Source organism: Marmota flaviventris, chromosome 13 (assembly GCF_047511675.1).
Source record: "Marmota flaviventris isolate mMarFla1 chromosome 13, mMarFla1.hap1, whole genome shotgun sequence".
Classification (NCBI taxonomy): Eukaryota; Metazoa; Chordata; class Mammalia; order Rodentia; family Sciuridae; genus Marmota; species Marmota flaviventris.
In genome coordinates this window covers 14,766,707-14,780,002 of record NC_092510.1, presented here as the reverse complement: position 1 = coordinate 14,780,002, position 13,296 = coordinate 14,766,707, and positions in this window count along the sequence as shown.

Here is a 13,296-nt window from a genome sequence, read left to right as displayed (position 1 = left end):
TAGGGTTATGGTTAGGTTAGGGCTATGATTAGGGTTTTGCCTTCAGTTAGAATTTTGTTAGGGTTATGGTTAGGGTAATGGATAAGATTCGAGCTAGGATTAGTGCTAGGGTTATGCTTAAGATTAGGGATATGGTTCAGGTTAGGTTTTAGGTTAGGACATTTTTAGGTTTAGGGTTATGTTTAGGTTAAGAGTTAAGGCCAGAGTTGGGTTAGCATTAAAGCTAGGGTGAGGGCTCAGATAAGGGCTAGGTTTTGGGTGAGGTTAGGGCTAGGGTAGCTCTATATCTAAAGTAAGATCTAGGGTTAAAATCATGCTAGTTTTAGAGTTAGCATTAATTCTAGGTCTAGTGTTAGGTTTAGGTTTAGTTTCAGAGTGATGAATAGAGATTAGGTTAGTCAGAGACAGGATCAATTTTACCTTTAGGGTCAGAGATAGGACTCGAATTAGGGCTAGGATTAAGGCTAGGTGTACAGGTAGGGTTTGTGTTCGGATTAGAGTAATAATCAGGGATAGGGCTAATGTCAGGTCTAGGATTAGGATTAGTGCCATGGCACAGTTTTGTTCCAGAGCTAGGGCGAGCGAGGCTTAGGCTTATATTTTGTGTTATGGTTAGATCTATGTTTAGGATTAGGGCTAGGATTAGAGCTAAGTTTAAGGCTAGTGTTAGGATTACAGTAACGGATAGGATTAGAACTAGAAATTGGGCTAGGGATAAATGTAGAGTTATCCTTTGGGCTAGGGTAAGGAGTAGGTTTATGGTTTGGGCTAAATTCAGGCTAGGATTAGTTCTAGGGTAAGTGTTAGGGTTAGGCCTACGGTTAGGGCTAGAGTTAGGGTTAGTGTTAGGGTAAGAGTGAGGGTTAGAGTTTCAGGGAAAATGGGGCTATAGGTAGGTTTTTGGCTAGGGCAAGTGTTATACTTAGGGTTAGGGCTTGGGTTAGGGTACAGTTTATGATTAAGGCTACGTTTAGGGCTAGAATGAGGGTTTGTGTTAGGGATAGAGCTACAATTAGGGCTAGGTATAATGTCAGGTCTACTATTATAGTTAAGGATAGTTTTGGGGTTAGGTTATGGCTAGGTCTAATGTACGGGTTAGGTATAGGTTAAATGTCAAGTTCAGAGCTAGGTGTATTATTAGAATCAGAGTCAGGGTTAGGGATTGGTTTAGGTTAAGGTCTAGTCTTAAGGCTCAAATTAACAGTAGGTTTTGAGTAATGGATTGGGTGTGATTTAGGGTTCAGGTAATGTTCAGGGTTTTTAATATCTTTAGGGGTAGCTATTCAGTTAGGTTTAGTCCTATTGTTAGCATTTGGGTTGGGCTTATGTTTAGGGTAATGGATAGGATTACAGCTAGGTTTTGGGCAAGGTTTATGGTTAGGATTAGGGGTAGAGTTAGAGTTAGAGTTAGGGTTAGGCTTAGGGTTAGTGGTAGGTTTAGGGTAAGTGTTAGATTTTGAGTTAGGTTTAGGTCTAGGGCAGGGTTAGGGTTAGAGCAGGTATATGGTAATGGTTAATGTTAGGGCTATGGTTAATATTAGGGTTAGGGTTAGGGTTAGGGTAATGGATATAGTTAGAGCTAGGGTTTGGACAATGGTTACAGTTAAAATTAGGTTAAATTTATAGTTAGGGATAGGGCTATGTTAATGTTTAGGGTTAGGATTATGGTTAGGTTTAGAGGTAGTGATAGTGTTAGAGTTACTTTATTCAAATTTCTTTGATACAACCCAGGATTCATCTTTAACTAACCTTACTCTGAATCCCAGGTTTAAGTCTTTTGGTCCAAATGTTTGGTGTCAGGAACAGTTAATATTTTCATTTCACTTCATTTTGACCTATACAAGTAAATGGAAATAGACCTGAAAATCAAACAGGGTTTATACTAGTTGCTTGAAACTGCACACACACCCTCAATTCTTTTTGGCACACTGTGGTATATTCCTTGTGAGTGTAGGCCTAAGCTTAAACATGCAAACACAATTTTATCCGAGAGCCCTTTAGGTGAAAGCAGAGAAATATGCATGCACTGAAATTCCTCCAATAATTATTTGGTCAGATCTGTTTGATACTGCATAGGATTCATTATTTAGCTTGCCACACAAAGCTCTCCAAGTGTGGCACTTCTAAGATCAATGGTTCTCTAATCCAGTTAGGGTTAGTGTTAGGATTAGGGTTATGGTTAAGTTTGGATGCAGTGTTATGGAGAGAGTAAGTTTTTTGCAAATTTCTTTGATACTTGGAACGAGTCACATTTTACCTATCCTTAACATGCTCCCCAGGTTTGGGCCTTCTTCTTTCTATGGTTCACTATCAGGAGCACTCTGCATTTTAAGTTTTCACTTCATATTGACCCATATAGGTAAATGAAAATGGAGGTTGAAGTCAAACCATGTTGGTGCTAGCTGCTTAACACTGCAGACACTGAATCAGTTCTCTGTGGGAAATCTCTGGTTTATTCCTTGGGAAAGTAGCCTTAAGATGCAGATGGCAAAAACATCTTGATCCAAGAGTCCTTTTGCAGAAAACAGAAATATGCATGAACTGATATACCACCCTAATAATTTGGTCATATTTCTTTGATACTGCATAGAATTTATCTGATAGCTTACCCCACTAGGCTACCCAAGTTTGGGATTTCTCGGATCACCATTTTTTAAACAGGTTAGGGTTTGTGTTAAGGATAGTGTTAGGGGTAGTTTTAGAGCTAGTATTAGGGTTAGAGTTAGTTTTGTTCAAATTTCTTTGATACTGGGAAGGATTCATTTTTCTCCTATTCTTACTATACTCCACATGTTTGGACCTCCTGGATTCAATGGTTCTCTATAAGGAACAGTTTGTATTTTAAAGGTTCAGTTCATTTTGTCCTATGCAGGTAAAAGGAAATGGAGCTGGAAAGCAAAGAGCGTTGGTGCTAGCTGTTTGAAACTTCACACTCCATCTGTTCTCTGTGGGAAATCTCTGGTTTGTTCTTGTGAAAGTAGGCATAAGCTGAAGCATTTAAAAACAACTGTATCCAAGAGTCCTTTAGGAGATAACAGGGAAATATGAATGTACTGATATACTCCATCAATTATTTTGTCAGATTTCTTTGATACTGCACAGCATTCATCCCTTAGCTTGCCCTACTAGGCTGCCCAGGTTTGCAACTTCTATGGACAAAGGTTCCTTAAAAATGGTAGTGTTATGGGAATGGATAGGGTTAGAGCTAGTGTTAGGGTTACAGTTAGTTTTATTAAAATTATTTGATACTACCCTTAAACCTAAACTTAAACTATCTCTTGAAATAACATTAACACTTAGTGTAAAATTACCCTTCACTTTAGCCTTAGCCCTAAAACAAAACCAAGCCTTAGCATTAACCCTAAGCCTTAACCTAAACAAAATCCTTACCTGACATCTAGCCCTACGCCTACCAGTATTTCGTGTCCTATCCCTAACACTAAAATTAACCCTCATCCTTACTCTGACCCTAAAACTAACCATAGTTCAAAACATCTCCATAAACCTAAATTTAATCCTAAAACTAGACTTAGCCCTAATGGTAACTCTAAAACTAGCCCTAATCGTAACCCTAGTTCTTACATTAGCTGTATCACTAACACTAGCCCTAACATTTCCCAAAACCTAGCCCTAATCCAAGACCCAACCATAACTTTAACCATAACACTAACCCTAAACCTAGCCCTACCCCTTACCCTAAACCTAACCCTAAATTTAATCCTTGCACTATCCTTAAACCTAATCCTAAACCTACACCTAACCTTAACCATAATCCTAGCCTAACCCTAGCTCTAACCCTATCCATTACCTAAACCCTAACACTGACCCTAATGTAAAACCCTGGCCAAACTCTAGCACTATCCCTTACCCTAACCAATCCATTACCATAAAAATAACCTGAATCCTATATATAACCATATCCATTACCCTAACAATAACCTTAAACCTAATGCTACTTTGAGCCCTAACCCTCAATCTTAACCTAAACCAAACCCTAACCATGATCCTGACCCTAATAATACCCCTAACTCTGAAGCTGAACCTAACCCTCATCCTAACCCTTACACTATACCTAGCCACAAATCTATCCCTAGAACTTTGCCTAACCATAACCCTAGACCTGATATTAAACCTAGTCTTAATAATAGCCCTAATGCTAACACAAACTGTAGCCCTAATCCTAGGCCTAACACTAGCTTTAATCCTCACCCTAAACTTAACTTTTGCCATAACCCTAATTTTAACTCTCGCCTTAGCCCTAAATCTAGCTGTAACATCATACCTTACCCTACCCTAATCCTAATGCTTATCCTATACCTAAAACTAGGTCTAAACCTAACACTAACCCTAACCCTAATCCTAGCCCTAATTTAGCCCTAACCTTAACTGTAAACCTAACTATAGTCTTAAGAATAACTTTAACTCTCACCCTAGATTTTTAATAGATCTAAACCTATCACTTACCAAAACTAAAAACCTAGCCCTAACCCTAGCCCAAACCCAAGACCTAACCTTCACCCTAGCTCTAACCCTAGACCTAAACCTAACTCTAAATCTAAAACTAACCCTAAGCCTAAACCTCACCCTAACACTGGCCATGGCCCTAACGCTAATCCTAAAACTAACCCTAACCCTACACTTAATGCAAACTCTAGGCCAAACCCTAACCCTATCGAAATCCCTAAACCTATCCATTACCCTAACCCTAACCCTAACCTAACTGTAGCTCAAACTCTAACCATTAGCTTAAAACTAACCTTAATCCTAACCCTACCTAACCTGACATTTAACCCTATCCAATACCCTGAACTTAATGATAACCCTAGCTCTAACACTAACAGTAATCCAGACCCTAACTGTAACTCTAACATAGGCATGATCCTAAAACTAACCCTCACACTAGTGAGAACTAAACCTAGCTCAAAGTCTAAACTGTACCCTCACCCTAACACTAATCCTATCCCTAAGCCTAAACCTAACTCTAACTCTAGGCCTAATAGTAACCATAACCCTAGCCTTAACCCTAGCTCTAACCCTATCAATTACCCTAATCATAACCCTTAGCCTAATGCTAACCCTAGGCCTAACCCTGACCCTATCACTAACTTTAACCGTATCAATTACCCTAAACCTAACCTAAACCCTAAACCTAACATTCTCATTACGTTATCCCTATCTTAATGCTAATTAGGCCTTAACCCTAAATCCTAACCTAAACTAAACCCTTAATCTGACCCTAACCCTAATAATACACCTAGCTCTAAACCTGACCCTTACTCTAAACCTAACCCTCACACTAGACCTAGGAATAAACCTAACCCTAAATCTTTCCCTAACCATAACCCGAGACCGGACACTAGCCCTAGCCCCAATTCTTGCCATAACCCTAAAACAAACCCTAGCTCTCAACCTAGTCCTAAACCTAGCCTTATTAATAACCAAAACCATAAACTTATCCCTAACCATAATTCTAATTTTCTACCTAGCCCTAAACCTAGCTATGATCCCATCCCTTCCACTAAACCTAACCCTATCCCTAAACCTAAACCTAAGCCTAACACTAGGCCTAACCCTAACACAGATCCTAGACTAATCCTAGCCCTAATTAAGCCCCAAAATAAGCAATAATCAGAGACTTAACACTATATTTAACCCTAATCATAACCCTAACCAGAGTCCTAACCCTAACCTGAAAACTTTCCCTAAACCTAATCCTTACCCTAGCCCTAATCCTAAACATAACTGTAGCCCAAATCCTAGCTGTATCCCTATCCATTACCCTAACCCTAATCATACTCTAATGCTAACTCTAGGATAACCTTAAACCTATTCCTAACCCTAAACCTATCTATTAACCTAAACCTAACCTGAATCCTAAACCTAAAAATATTCATAAGTCTAACCCTAACCCTAAAGCTAATTTGAGTACTAAACTTAATCATTAACCTAACCCACACCATAGACCTGACATTAGCCCTAGCCCTAATGCTAGCCCAGCCCCTAACACAATCCCTAGCCCTAATACTAGCCCTAAACTTAGCCTTAATCCTAACCCTAACCCAAACCCTAGCCCTAACTCTAACCCTATCCCTGGTCTTAGACCTAGCTCTAACCCTATCCCTTACACTAAGTCAAACTTTCACCCTATTGCTACCCTAGTCCTAACTCTAATCTTTAGTCTAGTCCTAACCCTAGCCCTCATTCTAGCTCTAAACTTAACCCAACTTTAACCCTAACCATGACCCTTATTCTGACCTTAACACTAACCCTTGGTTTAAACCGGACCATACCCCTAAACCGAAAACTAACACAGCCCTACTGGTAAACCTCTACCTAAATCTACACTAACACTAGCCCTAGACCTAAATATAATCCTAAATATAGCCATAACTCGTGCCCTTGACCTAACAATTAACCTTAATATAACCCAAACACTAACTCACCCTAGACTTGACACTAGTCCTAATTATGGCCGTAAGCCTAAAACTAACCCTAAACCAAATACTGACCCTTATCCTAACAAAGACCCTAACTCTAAATCTTATCCTAACCCCAAAACTAACCATATCACTAGACTAACCCTAAAACTAGCCATAACCATAACCCTAACTCTTAGATTACCCATAAACCTAACACTAACTCTAAATTTCACACAAAACCTAGCCCTAATGGTAGCCCTAAACCTACCCCTAATCATAACACTAAACTTAAACCTAGTCCTAACCCTAACCCTAACCTTTGCCCTTGCCCTAACCCCAGCTCAAACCCTAAGCCTCACCCTAAAAATAACCCTAGCCCAAACCCTAAATATCACCCGAACCTAGCTGTAACTCTATCCATCACCCTAAACTTTACCCTAAAACTAATGCTAACCCTAGCCCTATCCCTAACCTTAACCCTACCCTAGCCCTCACTTTAACCTAACACTCACACTAGCCATAAACCTATATTGATCCATAACCCTTAACTTAACCTAACCATAACACTAACCCAAGGCCTATGTCTAACCCTAATCCTAATCCTAATTCTAAACTTAACCCTAGCCCTAACACTAGATTGAACCCTACCAATTACCCTAACCCTAACCCTAACCCTAATGATAAACCTAGACCTAAACCTAAACCTACCCTAACCCTAAACATAAACCTAACCCTAGAACTAACCACAAACCTAACCCTAAACCTAACCCTAAGACTAACTCAAATCTTAACCCTTTTCCTAAACCTAATTCTAACCTAACACTAAAACTAACCCTAACTCTCACCTGACACCTAACCCTATCAATTACCCTAACATTAATGTTGACCCTAGCCCTAAATCTAACACTAACCATAACCATAACCATAAACCAAACCCTAGCCCTAGAACTAACCCTAGGTAAAACTCTAAATGGTACCCTTATCCTAATCATAACTCTAAACCTAGCCCTAATCTTGCCCTAATCCTATCTATAGCACTAATCCTAATCATAACCCTAGCCCTAACCCTAGCTCTAACTCTATAAATTACCCTTAATGATAATATTAACTCTAATGTTAACCCTCGACCTAACCCTTAACTTACCGAAAAACCTCACCATATCCATTACCCTAGACCTAATCTAAACCCTAATCCTAACCCCTATCCATTACCCTAACCCTAACTATAACCTTAATGTTAATTTGAGCCCTAACCCTAACCCTATCTTAACCCAAATCCCAATGCTGACCCTGACTCTAATAATACCCCTAGCTCTAAACCTGACCCTTTCTCTAAACCTAACCCTAAAATTATCCCTAATTGTAACCCTAGACCAGATATTAGCCCTAGCCCTAATTCTTGCCCTAAACCTAACCCAAAACCTAGACCTAATTCTAGCCTTAAACCTAGACTTAATCTTAACCCAAACCATAGCCCTAGACTTAAACCTAATGCTAATTGTAAAACCAGTTCTAACCCTAATCACAGCACTAAAAAAAAAAAAAAAAAAAAAAAAAAAAAAAAAAAAAAAAACAAGAGGCCAATACTTAACCCTTAGCTAAAACCAAATTTGAACACTAAACCTAGATCAAACTCTAGCCCTAATTCAAGTCTTAATTCTAACCTTAAAAATAACCCTGACTCTGACTCATATCCTACACTCACCTTATTTCTACACACCCTAAATTTAAACCAAATCCTAACAGTAACCCTAGCTCTAATTCAAGATCTAAACCTAACCCTAAAACTAATCTTGAACATGACTCATATCCTAACACTAACCATAGCTATAAATGTCACCCTAACCCTAACACTAGAATACCCCTTCACCTAACTCTAAAACTAACCATAATTGTAACCCTAGTTTTCAAATTAGACATTTCCCTAAACTTAGTCTTAACCCTAACAACAACAACAACAACAACAAAAAACTAGCCCTAATCTGAGACCTAAACCTAGCTAAACCCAAACCCTAACCCTAAACCTAATACTAACAATAGCTCAAAGCCTAACTCTTACCCTAAACATAGACCTAGGCCTATCCCTAACTCTAACCCTAATCTTAGCCCTAACCCTATACTTAACCTTATCCCTAAACCTAGCTCTAAACGTACCCATTACCCTAACCCTAACACTAAACCTATTGATAATCCTAGCCCGAACCCTAATGCTAACCCTAACCCTAACCAGAAAACTATCCCGAGAAATAACCCTAAATGTAACATTCACCATAACCCTAACCCTAGTTAAAACCCTAAATCTTACCATAAACCTAAACATAACCATAGCCCTAAGCCTAACCCTAAACCGAAATATAATGCTAACCCTAATCCTATATGTTTCTGTATTCATTACTCTGAACCCAACCTTAATGATAACCCTAACCCTAACCCTAACCCCACCATAATCCTATTGTTAGACCTAACCCTAAATCTGACACTCACACTAGCCCTAAACCTAGCTCAATACCCAACTAACCCTTACATTAAACCTAAACCTAAACCTAACCTCAGTTCTAACACTAACCCTAACCCTAACTCAAGACCTATTCCTAACCATATCCCTAGCTCTAAATGTAGCTCTAACCCTATCAATTACCCTAAACATAACTCTTAACAAATGCTAACCCTAGGCCTAACCCTAACCTGATTGCTAACCAAACTATATGAATTAACCTAAACCTAACCTGAACCCTAAAGCAAACCCTATCTTTATCCTAAACATAACCCTAATACCCTAATGCTAGTTTGAGCCCTAAACCTAAATTCTAACCTAAACCAAACCCTAACCCAGACCCTAACCAGAATAATTCCCCTAGCTCTAAACTTGACCTTTCCCTAAACCTAACACTTACACTAGATGTAGCCATAAACCTAACCCTAAAATTATTTTTAACCATAACCCTAGATCTGATGTTAGCCCTAGCCCTAAACCTAGCCCTAAAACAAAACAAAACAACAAAAAATAAACACTAGCCCTCATCATAGCACTAAACCTATACTTAATCATAACCTTAACACTAACCCTACCCCTACCCCTAACTCTAACCCCCACCCTTCCTCTGAACCTAGCTACAACGCCGTATCTTATCCTAAACCTAACCCTAACCCTAACCCTAAACTTAATGATATGCCTAAGCTGAAAACTAACCCTAGTCCTAATCCTACCCCTAATTTAACCATATTCCTAACCCTAACCCTAACCCTAGTCCTAAGACTAACTCTAGTTTTTACACTAACCCTATCCCTAGATTTAACTCTATACCTTACCGTAACCCTAAACCAAGCCCTAACCATAGCCCTAACCCTTGCCCTATCCTTAGTCCTAGCCCTAACCCTAGATGTAATCCTAACTCTAAATGTAATCCTAACACTAAACCTAAGCCTAATACTAACACTAGCCCTAACCCTAATGCTAATCGTAAAAGTAGCCCTAACCCTAAACCTAGGACTAAAATAAAACTGTGCAGTAGCCCTAACCCTAAACATTAACTTAAACCAAACCCTAACACTACAATTAGACATAACCCTCTCCCTAATTAGAGTCTTAATCATAACCTTAAACAAACCCTGACCATGACTCATATCCTACCACTCACCCAATCTCTAAACACCACTCTAAACTTAAACAGAACCCTAACAGTAAACCAAGCCCTTATTTGAGTCCTAACCCTAACCCCAAATCTAACTCTGACCCTGACTCCTATTCTAATACTAATCCTAGCTCTAAATATCAAAATAATCTTAAAACTAACCCTAACACTAGAGGTCTAACCCTTAAAACTAACACTAAATATAACCCTAATTTTAACCCTTGTTCTTACATTAGCGATTGCCCTAAACTTAGCCCAAACAGAAAAACTAGTCCTAACAGAACCTTAAACCTAGCTTTAACCCTACCTCAAATGCTATCCCTAACACTAGCTCTAACCCTATCACTAACCGTAGCAAAATGCTAAGCCTTACAGTAACCCTAGACCTATCCCTAATCCTAGGGCTAACAAAAACCCTAAGTCAATTAATAGTCCTAAACCAAGCCCTCATTCTAGCTCTAATCCCATACCAAACCCTAACCCTATCCCTGACCCTTTTTCTGATCATAACACTAAACCTAGGTCTAACCCTGACCTTAACCCTAGACCAAACCCTAACACTAGCCCTACCAACACTTACATCTAAGCCTAACCCTATCACAAGCCATAGACCTAAACATAATCCTAAATCTAGCCTTAACTCTAGCCCTAGACCTAAGGAAAAAAAAAAAAAAAAAAAAAAACTAGCCCTAGCCCTACAATAACCCTTAACCTAACACAAAGACTAAACCTAATCCTAGACATAAACCTAATACTAATTCTGGCTTTAACCCTAACTCTATCTCTGATCTGAACACTGACCCTCCTTTTAACACTAAAACTATCTTTAAAACTGACCCTAAACAAAAACCTAAACCTAACACTACACCTAGCTCTAACCCTAACCCTACAACTAGCCCTAATTATAATCTAGCTCTTACATTACCCATAGCCTTAACCTTATGCCTTAACCTAACAGAAAATGTAGAGCAAATCCTAAGCTTAAACCTAGCCCTAAGCATAACTCTAGCCCTAACCCTAATGATAACCCTAGTCTTAGTCCTAACAGTAGCTCAAATCATAATCTTACCTAAATATAAACTTGGGGTTATCCCTAACTCTGAAACTAACCCAAGCCCTAATTCTAACCTTAACCCTAGCCCTAACCTAGCTTTAAACCTATCCACTATACTAACCCTAACCCTAACCCCATTAATAGTCCTAACTATAGCCCTCACTCTAGCTCTAAATCTATCCCAAACCCTAATGTTAACCCTGACACTTATTATGACCCTAATGCTAACCCAAGGTCTAAACCTGACCCTAAATCTAGACAAAAACCTAACACTAACTCTAGACCTAAACCTAATTCTAAATCTAGACTTAAATCTAGCACTAGACCAAAAAAAATCCTAGCACTAACAATAACCCTTAACATAACCCAAACACTAAACCTACTCCTAGACCTAAACCTAGTCCTAATTCTGTCTCTAAACTTAATTCTAACTCTAACCCAAACACTGACCCTGCCTTTAACAGTAAATATACATCTAAACCTGACCCTATCCAAAAATATAAACCTAAAACTAGACCTAGCCATAACCTTAACCCTACAACTATCCCTAAACATAAACCTAGCTCTTACATTATCCATAGCCCTATCCTTTCCCCTTAACCTAACACAAAACCTCGAGCAAATCCTAGGCCTAAATCTAGCCCAAAGCCTACCCATCACCCTAACCCTAGCCCTAACCCTACCCTTAGTCCTACACCTAGCTTGAAGCATAACCCTTACCCTAAATATAAACTTAGAACTATCCCTAACTCTAAAACTAATCCTAGCCCTAATCTTAACCTTAATCCTAGCCTTAAATATACTCTAAGCCACCCATTACCCTAATGCTAATGCTAACCCTATTGATAACCCTAGTTGTAACCCTAACCCTAAACCTAACAAAAATCTAATCCTGAGTCCTAACCCTAAACCTAACACTCACCATAGCCCTGACATTATCTCAAACCCTAACCCATACCATGATCATAAACATAATAATAGCCTTAACCCTAACCCAAAACTAAATCTAACCCTAACCCTACACCTAAACCTATATATAAGCATATCCATTACCCTAAACGTAATCCTAACCCAAATGATAACCCTAGCCATAACCTTAACCCTAACCCTAAACCTACCATAATCCTATCCCTAGACCTAACACTGAACCTAACCCTCAGTCTAGCCCTAGCCTTAAATCTAGCTCAAACCCTCACCATTAACCTAAACATAACCCTAGCCCAAACCCTAACCCAGATCCTAGCCCTAATCCTAACCATAAGCATAGCACAAACCCTAGCTCTAAGTCTATAAATTACCCTAACTGTAACCATAAACCTAATGCTAATCCTAGCCTTAACTCTTACTCTATCCCTATCCCTAGTTCTAACCTTATCCCTTAACTTAACCCTAACCCTAGCCCTAAACATAGCCATAAACCTAGCCATAACACTTGCCTAATTCTTATTCCTAGTACTAACCCTAGATTTAACTCTAACTCTAACACTAACCCAAAGCCTAAGACTAATATTAACACTAGCACTAACCCTAACACTAATTATGAAACTAGCACTAGCTCTAACCCTAGAAATAAAACAAAACTAATAGCCCTAACACTAAACCTTAACTTAAAACAAACCCTAGCACTACACATAGACCTAACCCTAACGCTAATCAAGTCCTAACCTTAACTTTAATACTAACCCTGACCCTGACTCATATCCTAACACTCACCCTTGCTCTGAACACCACCCTAACCTTAAACCAAATGCTTACAGTAACCCAAGCCTTATTTTGAGTATTAACCCTAACCCTAAACCTAACCCTGAACCTGACTATTAACCAAACACTAAGACTAGCTCTACATATCACCGTAAACTTAAAATGAATTAACACTAGAGCTCTAACACCTAATAATAATACAAAAAATAACCCTAATTGTAACCCTAGTTCTTATATTAGCCATTGCTCTAAACCTAGCCCTAATCCTAACACAAAAACAAGCCCTAAAACTAGCTTTAACACAAACCCTTGCCATAACCCTAACCCTAACCCTAGCTCTAACCCTACCCCTTACTTTAAGCCAAACCCTAACACTAAAGCTAACCCTAGTCCTTACCTAACACAAACCTTTAGCCTACTAGTCCTAACCCAAGCCCTCATTCTAGCTCTAACCATAACCCAAACCCTAACCCCAACCCTTATTCTGACC